The sequence below is a fragment of the Mustela nigripes genome, chromosome 2 (genome assembly GCF_022355385.1).
Source record: "Mustela nigripes isolate SB6536 chromosome 2, MUSNIG.SB6536, whole genome shotgun sequence".
Lineage (NCBI taxonomy): Eukaryota > Metazoa > Chordata > Mammalia > Carnivora > Mustelidae > Mustela > Mustela nigripes.
The window spans coordinates 48,715,438-48,730,803 of NC_081558.1; positions in this window are offsets into that span (position 1 = coordinate 48,715,438).

Consider the following 15,366-nt stretch of genomic DNA (forward strand, 5'->3'; position numbering starts at 1 on the left):
CTGGAAAGGAAAATAGAGTTAATTGAATTCTGTGGTTAGTAAAATGAATTTAGAAAAATCCACATTCTGGTACCATTGTCGAGAAAAGAGGTGAGCTAAATTAGCAAGGTTCCTGGTTCCTCAGTTTTCTTCCCCAGTGGCATTTCTTTGAGTTTCTTTTTACACTGTGGTCTTCTTTATTAGATGAAAAAACATTTGAAATCAATGATCTAAATATTTTATATTGAAAAGGTGGAAAATTAGTTTCTAAGGGATTAAATGATTTTTCCCACATCATAACTCTAATAAAAGACATAATTGAAACTAAGACCATGGTTTCTTGAGTTTAAGTGCATTGTGTTTTTTATTTCACTTTTTTATTAAAGATCTAAGAACCCAATTGTAATGTCATGATATATTGGACATGATGTCTTGAAAAAGAAAACAAAAATGGAAAGAATATAGGAAAAAAATTACAAAGAAGATTGAAATTCTTTCTCCATCTGTTTGAATTCATTATAGATATTGAAAGTGATAAAAAATTTAAATAATAGAATTTTGTCCATAATCCATGGCCTATTAATCCAGATTAGGATTTATCAACCTCAGCACTACTGAATTTTATTTTATTTTTTCCCCTGTGCATTATAGGATGTTTAGCAGCATCCCTGGCCTCAACCAACTAGATTTGTGAAGCGTTCTCTCAATCACGACAATTGAAAATATCTCCAGACAATGCCAAACATCCACTGGGGGGCAATATCACCTACAGGTAAGAACCACTGATCCAGAGTATCTAATTCAGAATTGAGAGAACTAATTGAAGATATGCTACCATATGTTAGTTATTGTGTGTGTACATGTGTTCCAAGATTTTAAGCAGCACAGTCAGATATTTTCAAAATTCTAGGGAAAATATTTGGGACAATAAGAAGTGAGGTAGGTGTGGAAGTCAAGGCTTAATGTATAGAAATGAAGTGGGATGCATGTGAGTTGATTATATGCCTAGCAGGTATGGTGAGTCAACAAAAATATTTGATATTATAATTTAATAGAACTCAGTTACCACGAACACTTGTGTGACCCCTTGGCAAAGCAATTAAACTTGAGAGCACGGTGATGGTGACAGAATTTCTTTAAGCTTGTCATTTTGATGCATGCATGTGTTTCAGAGTGGAAAATGGAAAAAGTCATGAAGAAAGGGCTGTCTTGAGGAATGGACTATGATATTCTATGTAGCTTCTGTCTTGAACTTACTCCTTTGCTACCTAAAAACAAGAAGATCTGTAAATTAGCTTCCCATTATTACAATAAAAAGGAGTTATATGTTGGTTTCTCCTCTTCCACCATCCTCTCCTCCTCCTCTTTGTATTTAGTGAGCAACTATTATTTACAGCGTGGATTGCTTTTCTTTTGCCCACATAGTTCTAGTGAGTCTTTCAACCCCTGGATGATCACTTTCTGGTGCAAAGCATGACTCAGTTTTGCCCAATATTATTACTTTCAGATATTTTTTGTGTTTGTTTTATAGGCATTGGCATAGAGATCTCTTTATTACTTTTAGATTTTGACCTTTAATGATCCTATAAAGGTGGTAATCTGTGATTGTCTTATCTGCCAATGAATGCAAGGAGCCTGGACGCAACAGGAGAGAATAAAACCAACAGTCAAAGAGACACAAAGCCAAACAAGCCTGAAAGACAAACAGCCCCAAGACGTTTTTAAGTACCTGGATCCAGCCATATCTGAAGTTCATTTTTCCCTTTGGACATCCAACAGTATGACTCAACAAAATTATCTCTTTGTTTCATCTAGTTTGTGTTAGGTTTCCATAATTTACAGTTGAAAACGTTCTGCTCGGTATAGGGAATATTCCCAGTGAGCAAATGTGGGCAAGGCGTTGCAAATACAGAGACAGCAGAGTGGCAGCTAAAGAAGTAAAAGATCAACCGGATAACAGCAAAGGGTAGAAAACCCCTTGAACTTTAATGCAGTGAATAATGAAAAAAGTAGTGAATATATGGCTTACCTTGCAAGCCTGTTCCTCAAGGACAAGCAAACATCAGAGAAAAATGACCTCATAACAGATTGAAATAGAGATGATAATGGAGGAGAAAAATGTCCAGAATCAAACCAGTGACTTTGTCCTTCTATTCACCTACTCTTTGCAAATTCTAATGATGGAGGACAAAGGGTTCAACTCTCCTGTGTAAGAGTTGTAACATTTATTTATTCAACCCATTTCCAAATCAACAACCAAGAGGGAGGGATTCTAACTTGATAAAGATTGAGTCTTTGCAGTCTTTATAAAATATTTTAGTCTAGGGAGAAAAGAAAATTCAAGAAATCATGTACAGCATGTTAGCTACCGTGGTGTAGGCAAGCACAGAATGTAATGGGAAATTCACTCTTTTGTTGTGGTTTCTTCAGCTGTAAGTGACAGAAAACAATTCAAACGAAACTTAAGTAGGAAAAAACTCTTGTGTGGACATGCAATTCAGGTACAGCTGAATTCAGGATTTCAAACCAGAACTGTCTTCTCTCTGCCTCTTAGTTTTGTTTACTTGTGTATTGACTTTACCCTCAGGAAATGTCTTTTCATGTGTGGAAAGGACCATTGGTAGCTCTGGGTTAACATCATTAGAGGTCATAAATCCAAAGGTAAAAGTTACCTCTCTTTTCCAAAGGATACAGAGTGACTCTGCTTCAGTCTAAGACCTGTTTCTGGACCAATCCCTGTATCTAAGTGAATGTGTGGCAGCCTTGTCCATGTTCTGCTTCTGCAGTTGGTTGCTCGGGCCATGAGACTAACAGATATTCCAAGATAAGGAGAAGTTTGAGAGAGAGTGTTATCTGAAGAAAAAAGAAGCTGTATAGTCAAGATCATTTTTTAAATGTTATCATGTTAATTAACATTGTTATTGTAGATGTGCTTCAGTCTCCTAACCCATCTTGGGTGGGACCTGGGAATTGTTAGGTGACATCTGAACTAACTGTTTGGAAGTGTAGTATTTATATGACCACCACTGAGTTGGGCTGAAAAACAAGAGGATGTATTAGTATAGAGGATTCAGTATAATTAGATAGGCAAGTTTTGGCAAAATTCACTAATGTCTACATATGCACAAATATTATCTATCATTTAATGAGTATTGATCATGTGCTAGGAATTTACTGAGTAAGCTCTTTAATTTGATCATCTCATTCAGTTCTCCCAAATTTTATAAGGTAAATATTATTCTCGTTCTCAAATTGCAAATGATGTTCAGTAAGTTTAAGTGACTTACCCAACTAGTAAGTGATAGAGAATGTAGTAAATTTACCCAACAAGTAAGTGATAGAGAATGGATTGAAACATGGGAAGCATGAAATAAGAATTTGAATATTTAATATTCATTTAATATGACTTTGTATTTAGGGTGACCATATATCTTAGGCCTCTTATCTTCATGTAACTATTAATAGCCTCTCTTCTACTAAATAATAATAATAATAATAATAATGTCCACATTTGGACAGTAAGTTATATGATCACCGTTAATTCTGCTTCCCTCATTAGTATATATGAACTCTCACATATTTTATATATATGCCTTTCATTCAAAATTATTTTGGCAAAACTTTTAGGAGAAGAGCTTCAGATCTGCAGAGAAGTTGCAATGTTAGTACAGAGAGCTCTGATGAACTCCATACCCAGTTTCCCCTATTATTAGCATCGTACATTATTTGTTGCAACTAATGACCAGTAGTGACATATTTTTATTAACTAAAGTCCATGCTTAATTCATTTTTTTTCTTGGCTTTTACTGTATGTCTTTTGTTGTGTTGTTATTGTTGTTACAAAATCCCATCCAGGATGCTGCATTATATTTAGTCATCATGTCTCCTTAGGGCCCTCTTAATTTTGACAGTTTCTCAAGCTGTTCTTGTTTTTTGTTTTTGTTTGTTTGTTTTGTTGCTTTTTTTTTTTTAACAAAGAGGGAGGTAAACTATAACAGACTCTTTTTTTTTTTAAATTTTATTTATTTATTTGACAGAGAGATAGAGTACAAGCAAGCAGAGAAGCAGGCAGAGGGAGAGGAGGGGAAGCAGGCTCCCCGATGAGCAGAGAGCCCGATGTGTGGCTGGATCCCAGGATCCTGGGATCATGACCCAAGCCGAAGGCATGTTTTGTTTTGTTTTAAAGATATATTTATTTGAGAGAGAGAGAGAGAGAGAATGGTGGGGAGGGGCAGAGGGAGAGAGAATCTTTAGCAGACTGTCCGCTGAGCTTAGAGCCTGGTGTGGGGCTCTGTCTCATGAACCTGAGATCATAATCAGACTCAAAATTAAGAGTCAGATGGTTAGCCATCTGAGCCACCCAGGCACCTCTGAGAGAGTGAGAGAGAACTTGAAAGGCAGAGGTCAGAGGGAGAAGCAGACTCCCTGAGTAGCTGGCAGCCCAATCCAGGGACTCTGGGATCATGACCTAAGCCACCCAGGCACCCTGTCCTTGTTAATGACACTGAAATTTTTGGAAAGTACTGCTGAGATGTTTTGTAGACTGTTTCATAATTGGGATTTTTTGATGTTTTTCTCACTATTAGAATGGGACTGTGGATTTGGGGGAAAAAAACCCACAGAGGTTAAATACCAATTTTATTACATCAAATCAAGGGTAAATACCATCCACACGGCTTACCACTGTTGATATTAACCTGGATTACCTGGCTGAAATGCTGTTGGACATGTTTTTCCACTGTAAAGTTACTCTTTTGAAATGATTATTAAGCTTTTCAATGTATATTTACATGGAGAAAATACACTCATCTTAAGTGTATGAATCCATTACCTTTGACAGATATATGAACCCATGTAACTATTATCACAATTGAGGTTTAGAACACTCTAAAATAGTTTTAACTTCTGTTAATTCAAGAATTCTTTCAGTTATAATCGAGTCAAAAATATTCCAACTGTAGCAGACATATTACACAATTTTGAATTGCTCTGAAAACAAATAGCTGGATTGTTAACTATATTTGATTCTACTTTTTAAGACTGGCTATCTCTCCACATACCTTTTCTGAATGGAATAATTAGGACATGCAGGATTTACCATCCCATGGGCTTAAAACCTTGTCCCATTGTAGAAACATGAGCATGAACACATCTCCTAAGAAAATGAGATTAAAAATAAAATCACAAGGAACCAATGGTTTCCTTCATAACTGTTGAGTATGTGACAAGATGTGAAGAAGTCTGATACGACTTTGACAAATCTAGCATAGAGAAGACTATTTTGGATCAAATCATGGGATACCACTTCCTGAAGAGCAAGGATGTCAAGCAAGAGAATCCAATGGTATTTTATATTAAAATAATTTCTAAGAGTGTACCTGAAGTAGGAGTAAGGCTTTATCAGTGTCTTCTAAAATCACTTTTATCAATGCCTTTTTGAAAGTATGTGTTACAACATTAACCACTGTACAATTTATGGGAAAATAATTTTTTATAAGAAGCAACACAAATATAAAAGTTCATGAGGAGACATTATGCAAGTTTATATTTTATCAATAATTATAAAAATCATGGCATATAATTAAACTGAAATAAATCTTAAAATTCAGAAAGTAAAAAAATATCTCTTGAGGTTATACATGCTAAAAATAGATATGAGAAGAGCTGCATAATTTGCCCAGATCATAGGATTTTTTAAATCTTTTATATAAACTTTATTGATGTATAATTGAAATAAACAAAAATGCATGCATATTTAATATATTGGTTAATGAGTTTATAAACATATCAACTAAGTATGATTTTATATAAGAAACATCACTACAATCAAGATATAGACCGTTTCCATCACCCTGGAAATATCCCTTATTCCCCTATGTTTTCAATTCAGTCCCTGTTCCAAGGCCCAGGCTGATCTGCTATCACTTTTTGACTCTACTAGAATTTCATATAAAAGGTGTCATATAGAATGCACTCCTTTTTTAGTCTTTCTTTTTTAACTTGGTATAATATTTTAAAGATTTATTTGGGATATGTGTATCAGTGGTTTCTTTATTTCTATAGCCAAATAGATTCCATTATATGGAAACTCCATAGTATATTTATCCTTTAAATGGTCATTTGAATTGTTTCCATCTTATAATTATTTTGGATAACACCAGCATAAACATAAATCTCTATAGACATACATTTTTTATTTTCTTGGGTAAAAGTGGAAATGTGGGGGATGCATGTTGAACTTTATAAGAAACTGAGAAAGTTTTCTAAAGTAGTTGTACCATTTAACATTTTGGCTACCAGTGGATGTAATTACTACTTCTTCTGTGTTTTTGCTAATTTAGATGTCTAGTCTTTTTAAATTTTAATTTAAATTTAATTTCAAATTTTTTAATTTTAGCAATTTTAATAGGTAGTAGGATCATTTGTTGATTAAATTCACCAGGGAAAAAATCTTGAATTTTCATTGTGTAGAAGAATTTTTACATATTATTTTATTAATCTTATTTAAATAGATTTATTGAGGGAGCCTCAAACTCTTTCTCATGTACTCCCTCCCTTTTAAACTTGCTACATATTCTCTACTGGCGACTCCTCATTTTGCAAGACCCCCATGCAACCCCTAAAGGCTCAGTAAAACACAAATGAAAATACAGAATGGAAAGTTTAATACACTATGGTTGATACTATTTAAAAGAAGAAGCAGTAGGGGTGCCTGGATGGTGTAGTTGGTTGAACATCCAGCTCTGGCTCAAGTTATGATCTCAGGATCCTGGTATCGAGGCCCACATCAGGCTCTGAACTCCACAGAGTCTGTTTTAGAATCTCTCTCCCTGTCCCTCTGCCCCTCTTGCTTATGCTCTCTCTCTCTAAAATAAATAAATAAATCTTTAAAAAAGAAAAGAAAAGAAGCAGCAGAAGCATAGCAAATCAGTATGTAACAACTTTACCACACACAACCATGGAAAAATTTAATTATAAAATTCACCAATTTTAACTATATGACTTGATCATTTTTAGTAACTTTATTATCAAAATAAATGGGCAACTATCAACATAAATCAGTTTTAGAACATTTTCATTCCTCCTGATAAGATCCTTTATATGCATTTCAAGTTAATCTCCATTCCTACCACTGCCCCAGGCAATCACATGAAGGTTTTAATCCTAAAGGAAATTTGAAAGACAAGCCTTTTCATTTGTTCCTTCTTTTTGAGTCAGTTTAATTGTTTATTAAAATGCATTTGTCCATTAAATTAACAATTATTTAATATTAATTTTTCAGTACATTTTCTTATTCTTTTCATGAGTCTAGGATCTAGAGTGATTCTTTCTTTCTTTCTTTCTTCTTTTTTTTTTTTTTAAGATTTTATTTATTTGTCAGAGAGAGAGAGAGTGAGTGTGCAAGCAGGAGGAACCACAGGAAGAGGGAGAAGCAGGCTCCCAAGGAGCCCAGTGCAGGCCTAGATCCCAGGACCTGAGCTAAAGGCAGTTGCCTAACTGGCTGAGCCACCCAGGTGCTGCCCCCTGCCTGCCCCTGTTTTTGTTTTTGTTTTTGTTTTTTGGTTTGTTTTGTTTTGGGCTTTTTAGAGTGATCTTTTTCATTTTATATTAGTCATTTCTTTATTTTTTCTTTTCTTTTTTTTTTTTTTAATATTTTATTTATTTATTTGACAGAGACCTAGAGAGAGAGCACAAGTAAGCAGAGTGGCAGAAAGAGGGGGAGAGAGAGAAGCAGGCCCTCTGCTGAGCAAGGGCTTGAAAACCCTGGAATCATGATCCAAGCCGAAGGCAGCTGCTTAACCAACTGAGCCATCCAGGCACCCCTCTTTTTTCTCTTTTCTTTTTTTTCTTTTTTTTTTTTTTTTCATTTTTTTCTTTTGGAGTGGGGAGCAGTACCCACTTAGACACTGAGTTTTTCTGATCTTTACAAGGAAGGCTTGTGGCATTATGGATTTTTCTCTCTTTTTTGCCCCTTTCTATTTCATTGACTTATGCTCTTTATTCTTTATTTCTTTCTACTTACAGTGGCTTTAATTTATTTTTTAATTTATTTTATTTTTCCAGTTTCTAATACCAAATCTGATTATTGAATTTAATACATATATATTTTTTTCTCTTATAAGGATTTAAGTTATAAATCTCTCCCTAAGGGCTACTTTGCTATTCTCAACAAATTTTGACAGAATGTTTTCATTATCATTTAAAAATATTTTATTTTTCATTATCATTTAAAAATAATTTACCTGTTTATTTTTGTTTGAACTATTATTTGGAATTGTATTGTTTGATTTTCATATATTAGGGGAATTTTTCAGATACTTTATTACTGATTTTTAAGTTAATGATATTATCAGAATGAGTTCAGCACTTTAAATGTACTGTGACTTGTCTGTGGAACAATATGTGGTCTATTTTGATTGATGCCTTGTGTTTCTTCAAGTTCCTCTCTCTTCTTATGCAGTGTGCACCTGCTGTTACGCTCCTGCAGTGAATTTCAAATAATGTATTTTTCAGCTTTAGACATTCCATTTGGCTCATCTTATATTTTTTTTTCGACTTCTCTCCTCATTGTATTCATATTTTCCTCAAATTCTTGAATATACTTACACTAGCTGTTTATATTCCTTTCTATTGTTGTGTCATAAACTACCACAAATTCAGTGGCATTGAAAAGCACTCATTTATTTCACAGCTCTGTAGATACAGAAGTATGGGTGAGCTCGGCTGGGTTCTTTCCTGAGGCTCTCACAAGTCTCATGTCAAAGCAGCAGTCACTGAGGCTACTCAGTTACCTGAAGGCTCTGGGGGAAGAATCTACTTCCAGGCTTATTCATGTTATTAACAGAATTCAGTTCCTTGCAACTGTAGGGCTGATGTTCCTTTCATCTTGTTGACTATCTTCCAGGGGCCAGACAGATGCTAGGGCCACTCTCAAGTATATATATGGCTTCCTCCCTTTCAGTAACAAAGAACCTCCATCATGTTGAATCCCTCTCAACACTTACAGTCTCTCTGATTTAACCTTTTACAAACAGTCAAAGCAAAGTCTCTGCCTTTAAAAGACTTATGTGATTAAGTTGGCCTCACCTGGATAATGTTGAAGGACACAGAAGTTCATTTAGATAGCTATGTTCAGGGATTTTGAAAATAGAGCTATTATAAAATATAAAATACTCAGTTAATATTTACTGAAACATATCATACCTTGATAGATTGGGTTAAAGAATACACTAATAGTGTAGTAAAAGAGATACTTGGAAATTAGGAAGGAAGACATGCCCTTGGTTTACTTCAAATGAGGTGTTGAACTTGAAACTTGAGGTAGGCAAGTGTTGTACTTGGCAGTTTCAAAGTTTAAGGACAGGGCTCCAACTGGTTGGGAGTAGCAGCTCAGTAAGATGTAATAGAGTGAGACACAGGGAGGAAGTCCTGACAAAAATAGGGCAGCTTGTACAGGACCTTAATGTACGGTAGAGGTATTCATAACCACATGAATACCTAGATGGCTGATTGAGAACAGATATGCCCTACCTCTTGTTATAACTGTACATGTGAGTGTAGGAAAGGGTAGAAGGCAAGAGTTGGACAAAAGAGTACTTACTGTCCACTGGACATACCCTGAAGATACTTCACATAGGAGGAACAATCTTAGAAACACTCTGCTGATAGGGATCAGTGTCTAAGATATAGACAGACAAGAGAGTATAGTAGTTAAAGGCATGATTAGTCGACTTAAAGATAGATGTAAACTCTGCTTTTTGTACCCATGAGTTTGGGGGCAGAATAATTAAAACACAGACCTTGGAAGTAGACTTCCTTATCCCTGGTGCTTCCTAGATTTATGCCCTTGGCAAGTCTCTTACATTTGTACCTTAACTTCTTTATCTGAAATATAAGAGGGATGATAATACCTACCTTACATGCATTGGGGATTAAATAAATCCTCAGTTTATTATGAGGTTTCAATAAACCAACATATGTATACCATTAGAACAGTACCTGGGGCATAGTAAGTGCAAGATAAGTATTAGCCATTCTAATTATTTCTTGTATAAAATTAGGATAATAATAATAGTAGCTCTTTTATAGGTTTAACATAGAGTTTAAATGAGTCACTGAATATCAGCTGCTCATTCTGTTCCTAATAGATAGTAAGTACTTAATAAAAAAGACTAAACTTCACACATTGGTCATGGTTGATTCAAGAAATCCAGGAGATTCAACTATTAGGTTCAAATGTGCCATTGCTCATTGATAAGCAGGAATCAGGAATATAAGGGTGTGATTCTTCCAAGTAATGAAGCAAATTCTGTTACTTTAGAATTACTACTAGCTGTTGATAGGTAAAATAACACACCCTATATATCTTACGCACATGCAAAAACCTGTACTATTGCTACAGAGATGAACATAAGTTATATTTTGAAGAGAATTTTACAATCTGTCAGTTCTAATTTTACTTTTCATTCAACAGGTCATTTGAAATCACTATCATTTGGAGCTTGATATCATATGGTCAGTGTCTGGATTCCCATTAAGAGCTAACTCTATAATTAATAGACTCCCATGTCAGAGTTCAAAACTTTCTATAGATCATTCTCATGGGAATCTAAGAATTAGTAGCTGTTTTTCTTTTAATCATGTGCTTATCTTTGAGCAGTAATGATTTAAATTAACATCCTCAATTTTGAGATACCCAACTCAAATGAATTACTAGTCTGAGCAGAGAATGGTATATATTGGGTGACAAAATGGAATGTTCAGAAACAAAAGCAGCTTCAGGCAGTGCTGGATCTAGGGTTCCAGATGATCTCATTATGGTTCTACCTTTTTCTTTACACCTTTAATCTGCTTCCCTGTGTGGATTAGTTTATTCTCATACAGACTTTGTTCATGTGATAGGAAAAATGGGAATCTCCACTTTCTATCTTCATAGATAAGAAGTCAAGAGGAATAGGCCTGCCTTCTTTCAATACTATGCATCAAATCTCAGGTACTTTATCTGTCCTTGAATTCTTCAGCCTCATCAGGGGAAGGGAGATCTCACTTCAGTCAACCCTGCATCTGAGTTTGCGTTGGTAAGGCATTATGATTGATAGGTCCAACCCAACTTATAGAGGTTGAAAAGCGTTCTTTTCCAAAAGAATAGTTGATGGTGTTACCAAAGGAACAGCAGTAATTTCCTTCCCTATCAACATAGAGGGTATAAAAATCAGAATTTCTTAACTAGATGGGATCAGGAAGTAGATGTTGAGTGACACAAGACGTTTACTCAAATAAGTATGACAGGAAAGTATAGCAGATGAAAGAGAACATATTTTCTCTTTCTCTCTTCTCTTTCTCCTTCCATGAAATGACCTCCACTCAGTAGTGCAATGCACATGTAAGATTGTATTAAATAAATAAACAAGCAAAACAATAAAAACAATAAAACAACACAAAACAAGCAAAACAAAACAAAACAAAACAAAACAAAAACACAACTATGGCTGAAGATTTAGATAAAGGATGGAAGAATAGCCAGACTATCTTAGCAGCAATAGCAGAAGTAGCGGCAGGTAAGGCAGACAACTTCGTAAATTACAAATTGGATTTAAATAGAGAGGGAATTTGAAGTGGAGACATTATTTTCTGTAGAAATGTGATGGGCAGAGGAGAACAACGAAAAAAACTAAAACTGAGATGATTAAGAAAACACAGTGCTGAAAAAATAAAATTAAGACTGAGACCTTAACTTGAATTACACATTTTTAAATTAATCCCTGGGTGAGGACAGATTAAGGACTACACAAAACCAAGCCGGTAAACACACTTTATGATGTATGATCCTTGTACTTAAAACTAGATTCTCTTCCAGTTAAGTATGTTGCTAGAATGATGACTGTCCTGGCCTAGTTTTAGATTAACCAGACTTACAGATAAGATTTTTGATTCATAAAATCTCAGAAAAACAAAAACCAAATACTGTGTCACCTGTTGGGTTCCAGATCCTATGCTCTGTGGCTAAAGATATAAAGATGAATTATATACTGTAAGTACTGGATGTCTGTAGATTTTACAAGCTCAGCATCACTTCCCTGTTTCTCTGGTAACAGATCACTCTCCCCATTTGTTTAAAATGGTTCTAGTGTCTGGCTTCTGCCCTCCCTCAACCAGACTATGATACTGGTCCAATAATTAACACTGGACTCAGGAAGAACCAGTGGAAGCCTTCTTTTATAGTTAATCAAGAGCTTTAAGGTTAGAGTATTTCAATCTTGGGCAATTTTTGTAAAACAAAATTATTTTAAAATCTACTAATTATCCTTTAAGTTTTAGAAATTGCATTTCATGACTAAGAGGGCAGCAAATTATCTGATACTGTTTCTGCTCTGCCCACTTTGTGTTTCAGTCACTGTCAAATAAAGGCAGTGGGGAATGCCAAAACCAGTTCTGATTCATTCAACACCTGAGTGCTTCTTAGGTTCAAAACACCATTCTAAACATTGTCCAGGAGAAAAACATAAATAATACCAGCCTTTACCCTCAAGGGTCTTACAACGTGGCAAGGGAAATAAGACACGAACACAGATGACTGCAATAAAATGAAGATAGTGATTGCTGCCAGATGTTTAGGGAGAATGAGCAAAGCAAAGAGAGAACACAGAATAAGGCAACATTCAGTAGTCAGCCAAGAAATATTTATTGAGCAATCATAAGATGTGAAATGGGCATGGAGGAGTAAAATGTGGACTGGGATAATGGGCAGGAGAAAAATCAGGTGACATGACTTGTTACTCAACTTTCTAAATATGTTTTTTGTCACCAAGTTCGTAATAAATATCCTTAAATTAAAATCTGAATATAGATATTGTTCTCTGAAATACAGACTGGGGCAATGATGTTTAAACAGTAGGATAGTAGTACTTGTGTTCCCAAGTATGCCTTCCTATTGCTTTCTTCTCTTGTATGTTCCCAAGTATGCCTTCCTATTGCTTTCTTATCTTGATGGTACCTCAAGATACCCATTTCAGGTCTTTCACACTTTTTGAGCTTGTGTTTTAGACCAGGTGGATTAGAACAAGATCCTCTTGGCTTCAAACAACAGAAAGAAAATAGTATAAAACTGAAAAAAAAAAAAATCCAGAGACAATCTTGATGGCATGTCTAAATGCAAGACTTCAGATGTTTAAATTAAGTCCCTAACTCTCTTTATCTTTCTCCTTTCCTTTTTCCTCTCTCCCATATCTCTTATTATAGAATTCAAATATCTCTCTGTTTTTGTGGAAGCTCCTGGCACAGCTGTAGGCTTGTATCCTTACAGCTCCATGGAAGAGTAGGGGTTATGATTGTGTAAGGTTGTGGCAGGGCATCCCGTCTAAGATTGATCAATACTCACATTGTACACCGAAGTAGATTAGTATATTCATTACAGCACTGTTTTCTTGAAGAAGACTCTGTAATGTGTGTTCTTAGATAATAAGAATAGTATAACATTTTCCAAAGGATATGCATGAAGTGTTTTTGAAGCATTTTTCCCCCCATAATTCACTCACAGATTGTCTTTTGGATAATGGTAACCTTGTGTCACTATCCTAGGTACCATAGCAAATGCCCAGGGATCAGTCCTTGATGGCTCTGGCTGGGCTCTATTCTCATCCTTTAACTTATCACTGTAGCCAGTCATCAGTCCTAATTTATAAGAAGTGGGTTCCATTCTCAAATCATAAGTTATGAAACACGGAGAAAAAGAAACTGGACTGGACTATCCCTAAAAGGAAGAAGAACAGAGGGTGAGCAAGGGGAAAAATAGAAAAAAGAAAAAGAAAAAAGTCCTCTATACCAGAAAATGTTTGTAACGTTCTTTGGAGATCAAAAAAAATTTGTCTCCTACACATAGATGAACAGAGGGTATTGGCCTAAAAAGAACCCTGTGGCCAAAGGGATCTGGCCTATTTTAACAAGGATTTGAGAGTTAACAGATACCATGGAGAGCACCCAGTTCAATCTCATCATTTTACAAAGGGGGAAACTAAAACCCAGAAAGGAAAACAGAAATGCCAAGGACTTACAGGTAGTTTATGGCAGAGACAATCCACTACCTATCTTCTGACTTTGTGTTGTGTGTGTGTGTGTGTGTCCGTGCGCGCCGGCGCACGCATGTGCGCTGGCTTTTTGTAAAAGGACAGTTTTCTTTGGTTTGTAGCAACAACAACAACAAAAGAAAGTATAGCCTTGTTTCTGGTTTTCTCTTCATTCTCAAATCTGTATAATGTAGTTTTGCTGCATTCCAACAGAAAACCTCAGCAAGAGTTTAGTGAATCATCATAAGTTCACTCACTCCTTATAGGGACAGAGACATTATCCTTCCTTTATATAAGAACTAGGGCCACCTGTTGCTTTAATAGCTCAAGTTTGGACTCTGCTTGCAGGAGGGGACACCTTTAAAAATCAGCTTCCTAACTGCACTGCATCCTGATTTAGCTACCAAATCTCCAGCCAGAAAAAGAAAGGCATCTGGATCATTGGGGAGACTTCTACCTGCCTCCTCTACTTCTTCCTCCTACTATCACCTCTTTCCTGCTGTTTCCTGCCCGCAAAAACCTGTCACCAGCCCAGAAGTATCTCTGGAAATGGGTAGGAGGGAGCCTTGCACCTGTCAGTGCCAGAGAAGAACGTGCGCTCTGCAGAGTTCTCAGTTGTTACATCTTTGGCGATGAAAGGAAGGAAAGCAGAGTCCGAGGTTTCTGCCACAGATTTGCCGGAGACCGCAGCTAGTCCATCCGTCTCAAGCTCCAGTAACCCCGAAGATCAAGGGTGCACTTACATTCCTAGCGCTTCTTGCTGTGTTTTCCTAAGAGCTAGTTCAGTGCCTCGCCCCAAGAAGTCTCAGGGTAAAGGTTAAGTCGTCAATCAGGTTGCTGTCTCTGTGTTTTTTCTTGAGAAAAACTGGCATAGACTGATCAGTAGTAGAAAGTGGGATCTCCTTGCTCCCCTTCATCACTGCGTTCTCCACCTAGCGACTTCCTCGCATTCTCCTAGATCTGACAGCTGGGGCTCCCAACCTCAGGGTTGGGAGCGGTGGGTTCCTGGCATCCCCGCCCCCTCTCGGGGTTGATGACACCCGTGCCTAGAAGGTGCATGTGGGTGCAGGCGGGCGAGCTGGAGGCTTCTACCGGGAGCTGGGAGAAGGAGTTCAGCTCTCGCCTAAGACCTGTAATCCTAGATTCTCTGGGGACCGCGAAACTCCCCAGTCCGAGGCACTCCCAGCTTAGCCGCCCACCCATTCCCCCCCCTCCTTTCCTCAGCACGCAGCCCCTCCCTGCGTGATGATGCAAACCAGTGGGGAGGGCGGGCGCTTGGAAGGGTGGGGAGAGTCGGAGAGCTAGCGAGGGAGGGAGGGAGTGG